Here is a 17,054-nt window from a genome sequence, read left to right as displayed (position 1 = left end):
TACCATTCTTTTTTAGATTCTTTTCCCATATAGGTCATTACAGAGTATTGAGTAGAGTTCCCTGTGCTATACAGTAGGTTCTTATTAGTTATCTATTCTATATATAGTAGTGTGTATATGTCAATCCCAATTTCCCAATTTATCCCTTCCCCCCCCTTTCCCCCCGGTAACCACAAGTTTGTTTTCTACATCTGTGACTCAACTTCTGTTTTGTAAATAGGTTTGTTTGTACCATTTCTTTAGATTCCACATATAAGCAATATCATATGATATTTGTCTTTCTCTGTCTGACAGAGAAAGACAAATTATTATTTCACTCAGTATGACAATCTCTAGGTCCATCCACCTTGCCGCAAATGGCATTATCTTGTTCTTTTTTATGGCTGAGTAATATTCCATTGTATATATATACCACATCTTCTTTATCCGTTCCTCTGTCGATAGACATTTAGGTTGCTTCCACGTCCTGGCTATTGTAAATAGTGCTGCAGTGAACATTGGGGTGCATGTGTCTTTTTGAATTATGGTTTTCTCTGGGTATATGCCCAGTAATGGGATTGCTGGGGTCATATGGTAGTTCTATTTTTATTTTTTTAAGGAATCTCCATACTGTTCTCCATAGTGGTTGCACCAGTTTACATTCCCACCAATAGTGTAGGAGGGTTCCCTTTTCTCCACACCCTCTCCAGCATTTATTGTTTGTAGATTTTTTTGATGATGGCCATTCTGACCGGTGTGAGGTGATACCTCATTGTAGTTTTGATTTGCATTTCTCTAATAATTAATGATGTTGAGCATCTTTTCATGTGCCTCTTGGCCATCTGTATGTCTTCTTTGGAGAAATGTCTATTTAGATCTTCTGCCCATTTTTTGATTGGGTTGTTTGCTTTTTTGTTATAGAGCTTCATGAGATGTTTCTATGTTTTGGAGATTAATCCGTTGTTGGTTGCTTCATCTGCAAATATTTTCTCCCATTCTGTGGTTTGTCTTTTCATTTTGTTGATGGTTTCCTTTGCTGTGCAAAAACTTTTAATTCAGTCCCATTTTATTTTTGTTTTTATTTTCATTACTCTAGGAGGTGGATCAAAAAGATCTTGCTGCGATCTATGTCAGAGAGTGTTTTGCTAATTCGTCATAATAATATTGCAAAGCATACCTGACATCAGTATTCGGTGTGTCTTTTCTTTCTTCCTAGATGCTTACACCTGGAGAGGCCTTAGAGCAGTGCTGCCCCATAGAAATACAAAGTGAACTGCAGATGTCGTTTTAAATGTTCTAGTAGCCACATTTAAGAAAACAAAGGAGCGACATTGATTTTTAATAATATATTTTATTTAACTTAGTATATCTAAAATATTGTCATGTCAACATGTAACAATATAAAAATATTAATTGGATATTTTACATTTTTTTTTTTAGTACCACGCCTTTGAAATCCAGTGTGTATTTTACACCGAGTGCATCTTGATTCAGGCTAGCAGCATTTCAAAGGTTCCACAGCCACACGTGGCAGGTGGCTTCTATATTGGAGAGTGAAGGCTTATGTTTTGTGGACTCTATACCTCCTCCTTTCACAGATAGTGAAACTAAGACCCAGGGAAGTTGGAGTGCCAGGGGCTGGTTATTAGTCCCCAGAAGGGGTGGGAATTGCACCTGGCCTGACTTTCTCATGTGGCACCCCCATCCCATGTAGCCTTCCTGACGGTTCCACTCTGGTCGCTTCACCCTTCTCCAGAGAGATCCCCCAGGAAACTCCATCTGAAGAGGTCATGGGGACAGTGGCCTCTTTCTGGAGCATTGGTTGGCTTTTTTTTTTGGACACACATGCATATCTTTCACCATCTGCTCCAAATGCTTCCAGGACACAGGCCGCACACCCTGCACCCCTACCCCCACCCAGGGCCTGACTTTCTAGGAATGCCCTGAACATTTTGGACAGCGGTTCCTGTCCGTGTTTCCAAAAACAATGGATTTCATGGTTTTAGAGGGTAGTTTCCCAGCACATGTTGGCCATCCATTTCTGATATTAAATGTTGAGTGTTAGGCCACAACACGTTCTCACTTGCTTCTGCCTTTTAAACATCGGGAGTGAAATAGATTCCCCCAGGTCCCCTCAACCACGTTATTTCTACAGGCTTACTTGTAACTCTGAGTTTTTATAATTAGGAGGATACCAAGGAAGAAGATGTAGGTTTGAAGGACTCTTGTTTCAATGTATGATTTTCGAAAAATTAAATCATGCAATATAAAATGAACACCTCATACAATATAAAAGGAACATCTGTCAAAGCTTTATTCAAACCATGCATGAATCCAGGAGGCCAGCGTAAGGCTGGTTCAAATAACACTTGGACAGATGATGTATTTGTAGTTGACTTAAAAAGTCATTCTGTAATAAGTTTGCTAAGTTCAAGTCAAAACTGGTAGTAGTACTACAGGGCAATAAAACTGTGTCCTTTGGGGTAATCTTTTTTTTTTTCTGAACCGAAACCTGCAGGCTGACTTGTATCTTCACAGTGCCTGAGTCCTTCATTAACAGCACAGAGCAAAGTCAAACACAGGTGCACCCCTTAGATAATTAAATAATCTTTAGGTGACCTAGTTAAGCAGTGCCAGTGCATGACAATGAAAGGATGTACTCCCTGTGGGTTCTTGTTAACATAGAAACTCCCAGGCCCGTCTCATATCCATAAATCAGAACCTCCAAGGGAGGGAACGGAAGCCTCTGGCATTAACAAGGGCCCTGGTGATTCCTGTTTTTGGAGCCACCAGAAGACACCGATTCACCAGGTAAACCTGTCAAGGTGAGATGCCCGAGTCTGTGTCTCTGCATTTGCCTGCATTTTAGGAAGTAATTGACACGTGAAATGTGGTCCCCGGACAGACGGGCAGTGTCGGCATCACCCGGAGTTTGTTACCGAGGCAGCCTCGACTAGTGGTTCTCAAAGTGTGATGCCAGCTCCCCACGTCAGCTTACCTGGGGACGTCTTAGAAATGCAGGTTCTTGGATTGTGGAATGTGGGAATCAGATGATGGGGTTGGGGCCCGTGGTCTGCGTTTTAACAGGCTCGCCAGGGGGAGTCAGGCTGGAGAGTCACTGCTCTATGTCTTAGATTTGAATGACTAAACAGACTGATACCAAAAAAACATAGAAATGGCTGAATTCTGGGCTTGTCTCCATGTCCCCGTCTGGAAAATGCAGTGACATCACCTTCCCAGTGGAGTTGTGAGCTCAGACGTGGTACTTTGATGATTGTGCCCACTCACTCTCTACAAGCCTTGGAATAATTGTCACCATCTGATAAGATCTTCTGTTTTATTCTGTCTGTGCCCTCACCCCACGCCCATGTTTCATTCACTCTCTCAAGAGCGGCTGCACACAGACACTGAGGCACCTGCCCCAGCCCCTGTAAACCAGAAGCCAAATCGCCCACCAGGCCTCCGACACCTGCCCACCGGTGCTCTGATATTCTCTAAGCTGAGGTTCAGAGACCTGGGCTCCTCCCCTCTCCCGGGAAGGCTTGGGGGAGGTTAATTTTTAACTCTGTGGCCGTTAGCCAAAGGAACCGAAGAACAAACAGAAGCAGCATGTCCTTTGCTGGATGCCTGGCATTTTGGCAAAAACTACCATCCTGGTGCCACTTCACATGCACAGCCCACCTTCCTCCTTATTCAACTACTTTTAAAAATTTATGTTTAGTTTCACACTCTCCCAGGCCTGTTCCAAGCACTTTCAACCCATTGAGTTATTTAATCCTCACACTATCGTTATGCCCATTTTACAGGTGGGAAAACTGAGACCGGGAGAGGTTACAAAACTTGCCCAAGGTCACACCACTTGTCAATTCTGTGGTGGTTCCCTGGTGACTGTACTTCAACTTGGAAGGAATTTTGTAGAGCTGGGACCTAGCACCCTCGGGGCCTTAAATTGTCGACCTTGTGCCTCGTCCAGTGCTGAAATGAGATACTCCCCCCACACCTCTTTCCAGGTTGCAGCCCCTGTATTGGACGCTGGTTAACTAAGATGTGAGCCTGACTCCACTTTCCCTGCTTGTCACCCCCAGCCTGTCCTCTGCTGGCCACTCACAGATATCCCTTTCGGACGACCGCCTCTCAGAGTTTCCTGCCTCAAAAAGTGGGGATTGTTCTTTCTAAAGACACCCAGGAACACAACCTGCATCAGAGTCAGGGTTTACTAGCTGCTGCAACTGCTGAGAACATACTAGAAGAACCCTCAAGCAGAGGACTCTCAGCAAGAGGGCACCCGGAGGCGCATAGTATAGGATTTGGGCTAATTCTAAGGAATTAGGTTGCAGAGTGGCAAATAAAAATACCGGACACCAGCTGAATTTGAATCTCAGATATAGCATAAGTACATCCTATGCAATATTGGGGACATACTTACATTAAAAAAAGTATTCACTGTTTATCTAAAATTCAGATTTAACTGGGCACCCTGTCTTTCATCTGGCAACCCTGAAGGAGGCTTGGAGTGTCATCAGGAAGTGAGGGCAATCCCGTGATTGGGCAGCGCAGTGAGTTTTATCCAGAGGCAGGAGGAATGGAGGGAGTCAAGGCGCCAGTGCTACAGAAGCAGCGACGCTGTGTGTCAGAAGAGGGGGCCGTTTAGTCATTTTTGTGGTTTGAGTGTCTGTGTTCTGTCTTGTTTCAGACCTGGCCCCTGGCAGCCTTGTCGAATTGGTGTGTTGACATTCTGTGTGTGTTACTTAAGTTCAGGTGGAAACAGGCCAGTTCTCGTTGAACTTCCCAGTTCGGGGCTTGTTTCCCGAGAAGCTGATGGCTGAAGATGCAGTTCCTCCGGGTTCTGGTCCAGGACAGCCAGTCCAGTCTAGGCCGCTGGTTCTCTGGTTCTCTTTTGGTTGTTATAGCTTGGGTGGGTGTGCAGCTGGAGGGCTTCCTATCACACACAGGCAGCCCCCAGAACAAAGAATCATCTGACCCTAAATTTCCACTGTGCTGAAGTTGAAAACTCCTGGTCTGCAATGTCAATTAGGAAATAACCCATTCCTGGGGTTTCTCTATCTCTGGGGCAGGTCTTCCAGAAGTAAAGAAAGCAAGGAAAGTGTGAGTGTAGTTAGCACCCACTGTCCTGGCCATTAATAGTAGGTGTTCAATAAATATGCTGAATGAATGAAAAAGCGTGTAATGCATGTATGTGTGTATTACCCATATATCGTTCATTTCTTCAACCTGTATTGATTCAGCACCTATGGTGGCAGGGCCAGCCCTGGGCACTGAGTGTGCGGTGATGGGGAAGCAGATAACGATCAGAGAAACTTGAGCTTGAAGGACAGACAGGTAGGAAGGCCTGAGGGGGGAGGGCTCGTTGAGAAGGTGGTGTTTAAGCTGAACCCGGCAGGAGAGAAAGAGGCAGGGAGAAAATTATTCCCAGACAAGGGGGAAGCACACAAGCCGGGGAGCAGGGCCTGAGACTCTGAAAGAACAGGGTGGCCAGTGTCTGGGTGGTGGGAGACAGGGGTGGGCGTGAGGTAGGGGCCCGGTGCAGGGGGAGTAGCCAGGGCCATCGTGCTGACTGGGTGAGGACCTGGGAATCATTCTTAGTGCAGTGACGCCATGAGCATTTGGGGGAGAGAGAGTGACATGATCCAACACGAGCAGCCCTCGGAAAGCTTGGCAACAGCACCCTGTCTTTAATCCATCAACCAAGAAAACCAGAGTGCAATTCACATCTTCCCTGGCCCCCACCCCTCATAGGGTGCAGAGTGGGCCTCCCACCCAGCACAGCTCAGCTTGCTGGTCAACCCACCTGTGCCCCCGTGCCTGGCCACTCCCTCCAGAAACATCCCTTCTCCCCTCTCCCAAAATGCCTCCCGAGTCTCCCCATCACCTCCGGTTCACTCTGCCTCACCCTCCACCTTCTCTTCTTTATTGCGCATGTCATCTTGGCCCGTCTGGAGCCGTGGACTTCGTGTTTTCCTTCTCTGAACCTTCTCAGAATCGGCCCTGGGAACGCTGGACCAGAGCCACTTGAAGGCAAGGCGTTTAGGAATGTTGTGAGGTCTCGGTGTGTATTTGTTGCTCAGGCCCGCCCCAGAGTTTTTGAAATAACTTCTCTACCTGAAATATGCAGAGTAGACCGGAGGGCAGACACCCAGGCAACCGGACAATCACTTAGGGCAGAGTCAGCAAACTGCCACACTCAGGCCAGACCCAGCCAGCACCTGTCTCCATGGTGGGGACACAGACACACCTGGTCACTGAGGTGCTGTGCACGGCTGCTTCCATCCCACGGTGGTGGAACCAAGTTGCTCCAGACACCATACGGCCTCTGGAGCTTAACATATTGACCCTCTGGCCCTCTGTAGGAAGAGTTTGCTGAGCCCTGACTTGGGAGATAATTGCATTTTGCAACTGAATTCTCAAAGGCAATCTTGAGTGTGGGTAGCAGCGCCTCCGGTTTACAGATGAACACATGACAGGGCCACTAAGGGCCTGGTCTCCAAGGGCGTGGCCCATGCGCTTTCCCGAACCACATTCCCTGCCTCCTATAGATCATCAGAAGTAGCCAGAGTGAATATACCAGAGCTCTCGATCTCTGGTGCCTACAGGGGCCAGGCGCATAACCTAAACCAGTCGAGCCCTCCCAGGTGCAAGTTGGTAATTGAGCACTGACCTTTGGCCTCAGTGTTGGCGAACAGTAGGGAGTGGTGGGGACTGAGGCAAACCAGAAGCAGATATCCCGTATAAAGAGGTCAGCATCACCACGGCCCAGAGTTTTTCAGTTTCAAGAAGCTAGAAACCTAGATTTTTATGGAAATCTCCTGATTTTTTTGTAGGAAACATCATATGTTTAAATGCTGAAACCATTTTAGTTATAAAAGACAGGACAAGCCCACGTGGGGCGAGTCAGACATAACATAGCCGAGTGTGTCCAGAGGCCTCCAAGGACCTCTGATATATGACATCCACGTTGGAGGGACTGTCAAAGCCGTCCTCAGGAAGGGCGGGTCCCTAACGAGATGCCAGGCAGCTGGGAGTTGCCCTGGGCTCTAACCAGGGGAGCTTCCGTACCAGCCTTTAGCCCTGGCTTCTGGGCAAGCCATCAGCTGGGCATGAGAGCAGCTTCAGACTCCACTTATCCGCAGAGGAAAGGAAATGCCCAGGAGCCAAAAAGGAGACAGACGCCGGAAGGCTGAGCTCGGGATGTCCTGGGGAGCCCCAGGGTCTGAGATGAAGCTGGTAAGTTCATCCTGGGGACAGCCAACAGGAGCTTCCCAGGGGTGCACACGTCAGCCTTCTCCACTGTAGCAAAGCCCAGTATTACCTTCAGTGCCTCAAAGATGTTCATCCTTACACAAAAGAAAAGACTCGTGGGAAGGTCATGGCTCTGCAGGTCTAAGAACCCTGTCTGCCAAGCCCTGTTGCTCCGTTACCACCTGCTTGATGTGGGGCAAACTGTCCAAACCTCAGTTTCCTCATCTGTGAAATAGGGTTACGAAAAGCCCCAGACCTATCACACCGGGATGATGTGAGCATTAAATAAATGACATGATGGGTGGTACCTGTCCTGTGACATGTGACGTGGATGTCCTGAGACTTCCCCAGTTAGGACAGCTTCTGTCTGTCCTTCACCCGTCACATCCATAGAGCTACCGCCTCAAGGCCTGACAAGACTCATCTAAGAAGCGTCACGTTATGTTCTGTCCATAAGAACTTCAGAAAGACTTTGGACATCAGAGAGAGGGGGAGACTAACCCACTGGTAACTAGAATCATGGTGCGGAAGGAATCTCTCATTGCGGGGCATACAAGTGAATGAGAGTTGGGGATAATTCGAGGAGCGCAAAGACATCATCGTTTATAACTAAGGCTTCAAGTTCAAAAGTTCAGAGTTTTTCAGAATCAGACTGGAGAGAGAGAAATGACTGCCAGGCCGAAGAAGGTAACGCTTCATTTCCATTCAGAGAGATTCGTGGTCATTTGATGAGCATCTCCTGTTTGAAGGAGCTGTATTTCGGGCTTGAGTGACGGAAAAATATCCCCACAGGGAACACTATGCCTGCTCTCAAGTTTTTGCTAGTAATCTACTAAAGGACATAAAACACCTGTCCCCAGTGCAGCCCATTTCATAATCTCCCCCCGAGCCCCCCTCCCTGTCTCCTTCACCCCTGCCACTCACCCTACGGTGCTTTCCTGCCCTACCCCAAGACTACACTAAATGCCTTTAGAGTTTCCCAAAGCCTGAAAAATTCTGTCCCACCACCACCATTTGTATATAATTTAAAATATTTTTTTTATTTTTCCCACGTGACACGCAAGTTAACTGTATGATGAAATTAAAATGCTTCCTTCCTGGAAACGTTTGACAGCCAAGTGCTGGGCTCAGCAGCCTCCACCCACCACCGCTGGGGCTCTTACGGCCACAGATGTGCGGGCACCTTCCCTATGCTGGGTCCCATTCATCCCCCCACCAAGTGATCATCACCCCTTTTACAGATGAGAAGACTGAGGCTCAGGGAGGTTACGGTCTCCCCCACGGGTCCCCCAGGCGGCAGGAGCCCAAGCTGGCCTTCCAACCAGGGCTGTGTGGTTCTGGGGCTCAGCAGGAAGCTCGGCGGGTCTGCCTGGGGACCCCTGAACCTTGGCTCGCCAGGGGGCTAAGCAGGAGTCCCGGTGAAGGGGCTCAGCTCGGTGTGGTCAGGGTGCCCAGGGGCCATGGCACAACCAGGCCTTGGAGCCCAGTGGCCTGTGCAGGAAGAGGTGTGTCGGCCACACTTCCTCTGACTGGGGTCCAAGCGTACTGAGACGCAGATTTTGAGGGTGAGGAACAGAGCTGCCTGAACTTTCCAAAGCAGAGATTTCCCAGCAAGAAGAGTGTGCAAAGTGAGCTTTGGAGATGAGCTGGGAGAAATTAGGGAAGTGATTCCTGGCAGCCTGTTTTGTTTTTTGGGTTTTTTTCATCTTTACTGGCATATGATTGCTTTACAGTGTTGTGTTAGTTTCTGCTGTATAACAAAGTGAATCAGCTATACATATACATATATCCCCATATCCCCTCCCTCTTGCGTCTCCCTCCACCCTCCCTATCCCATCCCTCTAGGTGGTCACAAAGCACCGAGCTGATCTCCCTGTGCTATGCAGCAGCTTCCCACTAGCTAGCTATTTTACATTTGGTAGTGTATATATGTCAATGCTACTCTCTCACTTCGTCCCAGCTTCCCCTTACCCGCTGTGTCCTCAAGTCCATTCTCTACATCTGGCAGCCTGGTTTTCATTCTTAAGTACGTTGTTTTAATTCCCCCCCACCCCGCCCCGGGGGTAGGGGGTGAGGGTTTTGAGTGATATCATTTCAAATTTACAGCAGAGTTGTGACAATGGCACAGAGGATTCTTTGTATTATATACTATCATGTATGTTATATAATATCACATATACATGCTATACAATTTCAAATTTCCATATAAAGTTGCAAGAAGAGTTCAAGGGCCTTCCATATGCTCACAGAAGTCATCTGGCCATAGACAAGTTTCTTGTCTGAACCAAAATGCTCAGATCCAAAACCAGGCGAGAGCTTTCGGGCATTGCTTGTAGGCACCAAAGGAAGGCATGTGGGGTTGGACCCAGCTCTCTAGCTCCGGCCCCGACCTCAGGCCTGCAGGTCGATGCACCTGTTGTAAGATCAGCTCTTCCCTCCTGGAGGGTCTCAGCCCAGCCGCCTGGTTCCAGGAGGCTTGTCCAGCATTGGGAAGATTCCCAGTATCCTGGGCTGGGCTGGTCACTCCTAACCATCTTGGTGTGTGAACATCAGGCTGTTCTCCATCCTGAGTGTTTGTTGTCATCAGGAGACAGAAGACGCCGAGGTGTAGGGACACATGGCCGCGGGGGCTGCATATTATCCCGGCATCAAGAGGCCCTGGGTCCGTAGGTGTGGAATCGGTGGACAGGCTCTCCAGAGGTCACATCTCGGACCCTCTGGGGCTTCGCTTCAGACGATCGTTACCTTCTTAGGGGACCCCAGGGTTTAGAAGCTGCAGCTGGGCCATTGTAGCTTATTTCCTCCAAAGACAGTCCCTGTAGCATAGATCTGTAAAAAAGACAAAACAAAAAACTCTGAAACCCTGTTTTCTGACTTTTGTGGATTCTGGTTTTTAACTGTGGTAAAACATACATAAAATTTACCGTTTTAACCATATTTAAGTGTGCATTTCTGTTGCATTAAGTACATTCACATTATTGTGCCCCCGTCCCAACCATCCATCTTCAGAACCTTTACATCTTCCCAAACTGAAACTCGGTACCCATTAAACACTCACTTCCCCTTCCTTCCTCCCCCCCAGCCCCTGGCAGCCACCATTCTACTGCCTGTCTCTATGAACTTGATTATACTCTAGGAACCTCACATCCGTGGAATCGTACAATGTTTGTCCTTTTGTGACTGGCTTATTTCACTCAGCATCATGTCCTCCAGGTTCACCCATGATGGAGCATGTATCAGAATTTCCTTCCTTTTTAAGGCAGAACAGTATTTGATTATGTGTATAAACCGCATCTTGTTTATCCATTCATCCGTTGATGAACATGTGGGCTGCTTCCCCCTTCCACCTATTGTGAGTAATGCAGCTATGAACGTGGGATGGATTCTGCTTCTAAAAGTTTTTTTTTTTTTTTTTTTTTTTTGCCGTACGCGGACCTCTCACTGTTGTGGCCTCTCCCGTTGCGGAGCACAGGCTCCGGACGCGCAGGCTCAGCGGCCACGGCTCACGGGCCCAGCCGCTCCGCGGCATGTGGGATCTTCCCGGACCGGGGCACGAACCCGCGTCCCCTGCATCGGCAGGCGGACTCTCAACCACTGCGCCACCAGGGAAGCCCCTCTAAAAGTTTTTAGTTCTCTTGCCCTGAGTACGGACATTAAAACGTCTCTAATAGAGGAACATCACCCACAAGGTACATGAGCATGTGTGTTGTGGGGAGTGTGTGCTACGGCTGAAGTTAAGCCTGAGTCTCTTGCAAAATGCAGCTCCTGGTGTCTGCCCGCTGGGGCGGGGGCCATGCAGTCCACTCGGTGAGCAGAGGGGCGGCACTGTGACTTAGGACCAATTAAAGTTGTCCAAGTCACTACCGGCTGTGGCCACTCACCAGGCATGTGTTTCCTGTTACTTTTCTCTGTCTTACCTTTCCGGTCACATTGTAAGCCTTTTTAGGGACAGGGACAATGTCTTCTACGTCTTTCAGTGTCCATTGAGCCCAGTTCCCCAAAGGTGGCCGATCTTCAATAAATGTGTGTTGACAGTGGCTCTCATTCCAAATCTGCTATCTCCCCGTGCTGTGCATGGCCATCTTTGGTGTCCAGATATGCCAAGTATGTACTTTCCCACCATCAGAAGGACTTTTCAACAGCTGTTCTCGTGTTTGCAGCTGAGCAGCTGAATTAAATTAGTGAATGGAAGTCTTAAAACAATTTGAGTTGATTAACCTATATATATACATATATATTGGTTTTGTCCTCAAGGCTCTTGGACCCCTAGAACCTTGTTCCATGTCAGCCGAGGAGTTTGTTGAAATGCAGAATCTCAGGCCCTACCCCAGACCTAGGAACCAAGACCTGCGTTTTTGACAGGATCCCCAAGTGATGCACGTGTGCATCCCAGTTTGCGAAATACTAGTCTGGGGAATATTATTCTGCTAGTTTCATTCTGAATGATAAAGAGGGTTGAAACCCTCTTTATCAAACTTGTCCTGTTTGTGTAGAGGAGAGACGAGGCCAAGCTAGCGCTGGAACGCTGTGCCCCGTTCTGGTCACTTTACGTAAGCAGAGTTGCAGGAATAGTCCCGCGTATACCTGTTACCTGGGAACATTAGGGAGGGACCAAGGCACCCAGCTGCCTCAGGTGGAGGAGGTAACCTGAGAGGCCTTGCTCTGAATTTATAGCGAAAAGAACCACGCTGGTTGGGGTCCCCAGACGCAGGTTCAGAGACAGGTTATGAACACCAGCAGTCTGTTTGGGAGGTGACCACCAGAAGCTCAGGTCGGGGCGTAGGGAGGTGAGACAGAGAAGGGAGAAGAGCCACTGGGGCTCAGTCCCGCTGGGGGCCTTGGGGAGACTGTATAGTGAGCATCAGAACCGTCCCTCCTGGGTGAGGGGAAGCTGGGGTATCTGTGCATGGAGCCCCTTCTGCTCTGACCTCATCCGCCCACAGAGCATCTACAGCCTTGGGCAGAGGCGTCCACGTGCTTGCAGTGGAGCCTGAGGGAGCAGCGACCCCGGGAGGTACGGGCGGGGTGCTGCCTGTATCCCATCTGAAGTTCTGGGGTGCCTCGGCGGACATCTACACCAGAGCTCCAGGTCCTGATTAGAAACAAAGCCTTTGCATTTTAGTCAGTTTCAAAGCCTCAATGATTCATTGCCTGCGAGTTACTAATCATCTTCACAAGACTGCAAATGACCAGACTTTACATTGTCTTACAATCCAAAGTCCCTTTTCATAATCCCTCTGCTTTCTTCCTTCCCTAAATTAAATATATGTGCTCAGAGGATGTTGTCATACTCAATTTACAGAAAAAACATTTTTGATGATCGATTCTAAATTTTTCATCTTCATGTTGCAAGTTGGAGATTCATGTCTCCTCTCCTGTTACTTTCCCCTTGAATCCTTACTCCATTTCTCTGTTTAAAAAAAAATTAAAATTGAAATTCCAAATACGGCAGTTACTATTCCTAGGGGCCATGTCAGCATCTCCTCAAGTCAGCATTTCCTTAAGAGTTTCTGTAGAACACTGCTCCTCGGAAAGTGTCCTCAACAGAGTCTTAACGATCAGAAGGGCTTATAAGGGGAATCTAAAAAACTAATAAGACACGTGAACTTATTTATAAAACAGAAACAGACTCACAGACTTAGAGAATGAACTTACGGTTACCAGTGGGGGAAGAGTTGGGGGAGGGATAGATTGGGAGTTTGAGATTGATATATACACACCACTATATATAAAATAGATAACTAATAAGGACCTACTGTATAGCACAGGGAATTCTACTCAGTACTCTGTAATGGACTATATGGGAAAATATCTAAAAAAAAGAGGATATATGTATATGTATAACTCACTCACTTTGCTGTACACCTGAAACTAACAAAACATTGTTAATCAACTATACTCCAATATAAAATAAAAATTAAAAGAAAAAAAAGATCAAGAAGGCTGTGGAATCCTACACACTCTGTTCTCTTCCTGGAGACCCTCACTTACACCAGCTTCTTAAAAGGTTCTGAGGAGTCCACGTGAACTTGTTTAATTGAATGTTTAACCCAGTTTCATTGGCTATTTCCAATGTTACTGGAGCAGTAACTCTTGTTTTGAAATCATGCCTGTTCACATCCCACACTGCTAGTGTTGGGTGAAAACATTTGAAGAAATGCCACTTGAAACACTCTCAGTGCATTTGAAATTAGTAGCACTGGGGTGGGCTGAGCAGAGACAGTGGGCACAGGAAAATTACAGCTCAGAGTTTGCACTGCTTTTTGTAGCTAGGAAAAAAAAAAGAGAGAGAGAAAACTTCGTTACGTGTAACTGATGTTTTGGAATGAGGAGTGACTCTGATTCCATGCTGAAGTTAACCCCTGGCCTGTAATTGAGTTGACTTGTCAAAAAAAAAAGGTGGGCTGTGTGGGTGAGGTACAGCTCTGAGTGTCAACCTGGCCTCGAGGGGAGAGGAACATAATTCATTAGCTCAGGCCATGACAAGTGGCAGAGCATCCCATTTCCTTAGTTTTATCAGGGCCTTCACCAACCAAGCGGTATATTGCTGGTACTTCCATTAGGCAACTTTGAGCACCTACTGGCCGACTATCCTATTGCCAAACCCAGGAGCTCTGAAGACTGATCTAACTGCTAGGCTGTTAACTCCAGGCTCTGTATGAATTCCACCCGTTGAACTGTTCTTTTACTTCTCTTTTTCCCAAAAGATAGCTATTTTTCCTATGGAAAAAAAAAGCTATTGCAGAAAAAATTCTTAACGTAAAGAAGAACGAGAATATCACCTATATTGTACCCTCTTTCATTACACCACCTGGAAATGAGCCCTGTGAGAATCTAGATGCTGATGAGTACAGAATTTTGCTTTCTCTGTTTGTAATTCTAGTGTATTATATTAATCCATAGATAAATATATTACATAAATGGGCTCAGAGAATACATATAACTTTTTTTCCCACCGAATAACAGGTCTCTGTATGTATATACTGACATATCAATAAACATATATATGTGTGTGTATATATATGACAGAATCACCATGTTAAGGGTTGTATAATATTCCAGTACCTTTCTGTACCACACTTTTAAGGAGGCCACTGTTTTTAGACACTTAGTCCTTTTTCCATTGTTCATGATTATAAATGATGTTCTCAAGAACCTTCTTTAACATATACCTAATTGCTTCTTTGGATCAGTTCCTAGAATTGGAAATGCTGAATTCGATAGTTTGCATACTGAGTTGCAGATATATACATTCAGATTGACTTCCAGAAAGGGGGAGTCATTATTTCTCCTCCAGGGCTTATTGAAAGCCCTGTGCAGGCAGCTGCTCGGTAGGAAGCTGGAGGTGGTAAAAAGGGAAGTGAATGTGACTTAGATATTTATGCCACTGCATTCCGGAAAGGCTAAGGGGGGCAGCTGGCCGTCACCAAGAGTTTGAGCCAGAAGAGGCATTAGAAATCCATTGATGTATTGAATGCTTGAGGAAACTGAAGTCCAGAGAGGTTAAGCGACCCACACCCCTCACCCTATACACACACAGGGCCAAGGACCCACAGTCGTCAAGTCTCTTAGAACGGATAGACGTGAAAAACATAATTCTCATACAAATACGTAGTGAGCATGTGTCAGAGATTGATTTAACTCATTAAGGAGAAAATCAACAAGTTATTAGAGCCAATCATAGATGGCAGAGACTAGCAAATAAAGAGTGGGCCAGTTGGTCCAAGTGTCCAGACCTGAGTTATCCTCTGGCTCCCTCCCCCTGCCGGTGCCTCAAACGGCAGACCATTCACCAAGAATTTTGTATCCAAGGCCCAGAAGTTCTGTTACTGAAGGTAATGAATGCTGACATGGATGCAGTCGATGCTGAAAACCAGGTGGAACTGGAGGAAAAAACATGACTTATTAATCAAGTGTTGGAACTCCAACACACACTTGAAGATCTCTCTGCAAGAGTAGATGCAGTTAAGGAAGAAAATCTGAAGCTAAAATCAGAAAACCAAGTCCTTGGACAATAGATAGAAAACCTCATGTCAGCTTCTAGTGTTTTTCAAACAACTGACACAAAAAGCCAAAGAAAATAAGGGATTGATATCCCTTATGTCTTATGGAATTGCTGCTGACCTTTTTTTCTTTAAAACTTGGATAGATTGCAAAAGTTATAGTACTTTTGTTTGTGGCTTCACTGAGTACTTACGAAGATAATGTCAGATCTAAGCAAAATTAAGAGCATAACAGGAGACTTCCATGAGTTTGTGTATTATGTTAGTCTACAAAAATGTGCAGACGTATTGTAGAGACTTTATAATTAGAAATGCATATATTTGTGAAACTTGAAAATGAATGTTATATCAAATTTGCTTTGATCTATAGGTTTAGCATTGTCTTTTATTATGGGCATAGTTAGAGATACAAGAAGATAACCACCGTGTTGTGAAAAAGTGACCAAAATCATGTACTGAACGCACAGCTTTATACACCCTGTCCACCATCGTGTGTCTCTTCTCCATTTGCTTTCTTCCCATTTTCCTTCCCCTAAGGAAAAAATTGGTTTCACATTTGTAAAAAGTAATTTTAGTTAATCATCTAAGAGAGTAGCCCGAACTCTGTTGAAACTTAACCAAAGTAAGACACTTTCTCAGTTTAGGGCTTATTTGTTATATTTAGTAATAAGATAGGATAGTTGGTTTCTGTTTAATCAATTGAAAACGGGGGCTATAAAGATGAAGATTTTTCTTTGAAACTGAATTATCATATTGGAAAGATTTGTCATTAAAAACTTCCTTTGCACAAAATAATCCACTTGATATCTGAAAAGACGAGCTCTGGTTGTGTGTGTGCTTGAAATAGAAAATTTTGAGGAAAATAGAAATAGGGTAGGAGAAGTATTCAATACTTGGTAAGTACTTGTAACCAAGTACTTGGTAAGTACTTGTTTTTAGTCCAGATTTGTGGTATCTCTGGCACAGATTAGATTTGGGGGGGAATATATAAGAAAATGGATTAAGTTTGGCTAACCTTATGTAAACTACACCTAGAAGGGAATAAAGTTTGGTCTCAGGTTTATTTGCAGTACCCAGATGATCAACTTTGCAAAGTCCCTTAAAAGTGTTTTAGTATCAGAATCATGAATAAAATGGGAGAGTTTTACATGTATACAAATTGATGCTTTCTCAGTATTTTATCTACTTCTCCCAGAATTTTCTGTAAACCCAGCTACTGGTTTGCAGAGTTTTAGTCATTTAACAGTTTTTTAAAATTTAGTTTGTAAAAAAAAAAAAAAAAAATTAGTTTGTAGATTCCATTTGGTAAAGAAATCAGTATCAGAAGTAATGTTAAAATATTAAATAGGAAGAGAGATCCACTAATATAGTTTATGGTTATTAAATTTAGGCTAATCATGGAATACTCTTAATGTTCGTACTGGTGTAAGATTTGATGACTTTAGCTGTATGAATATATGATAGTCATACTGCAAACATTTTGCATCCCTTTGTTACCTAATTTTCAAACATTTAAAGTTTTCAAACATTTAAAGTTGTGTTGCCGTTATGCTTTGCTGTTTAATAAAAAGCTGTTTCAAAAAAATAAATAAATAAAGAGCGGACAAAAGTATTTTATCTTGAACCAGCTTTAAAAATCTGCCACTGGCCAGCTTTGTGTATCTAACTTTGCAAAGTTAGATATGGGCTTGATATTGCCGATATGCAACCATTTTTTGCACTTCCAACACTGCAATTTTATATAATTCAGCCTAACACAAAACTGGCTCAACGTGGACAGGGCAATAAAACCAAAACCTTTGGGGTTATCTTTTC

At 45.3% G+C, this 17,054-nt stretch overlaps 1 protein-coding gene and 1 pseudogene across 4 annotated transcripts in view; both read left to right on the top strand.

Moving 5' to 3' along the window:
* RIN2 (Ras and Rab interactor 2) overlaps window positions 1-17,054 on the top strand; it is a 218,883-nt gene that overhangs the window by 124,988 nt on the left and 76,841 nt on the right. The window lies entirely within an intron of this gene.
* LOC132505500 (short coiled-coil protein B-like) lies at window positions 7,186-15,696 on the top strand (annotated as a pseudogene).

The sequence above is a fragment of the Lagenorhynchus albirostris genome, chromosome 15, assembly GCF_949774975.1.
Source record: "Lagenorhynchus albirostris chromosome 15, mLagAlb1.1, whole genome shotgun sequence".
Taxonomy (NCBI): Eukaryota; Metazoa; Chordata; class Mammalia; order Artiodactyla; family Delphinidae; genus Lagenorhynchus; species Lagenorhynchus albirostris.
The sequence above is the reverse complement of the archived record's forward strand: the minus strand, read 5'-3'. Positions and strand labels throughout refer to the sequence as shown.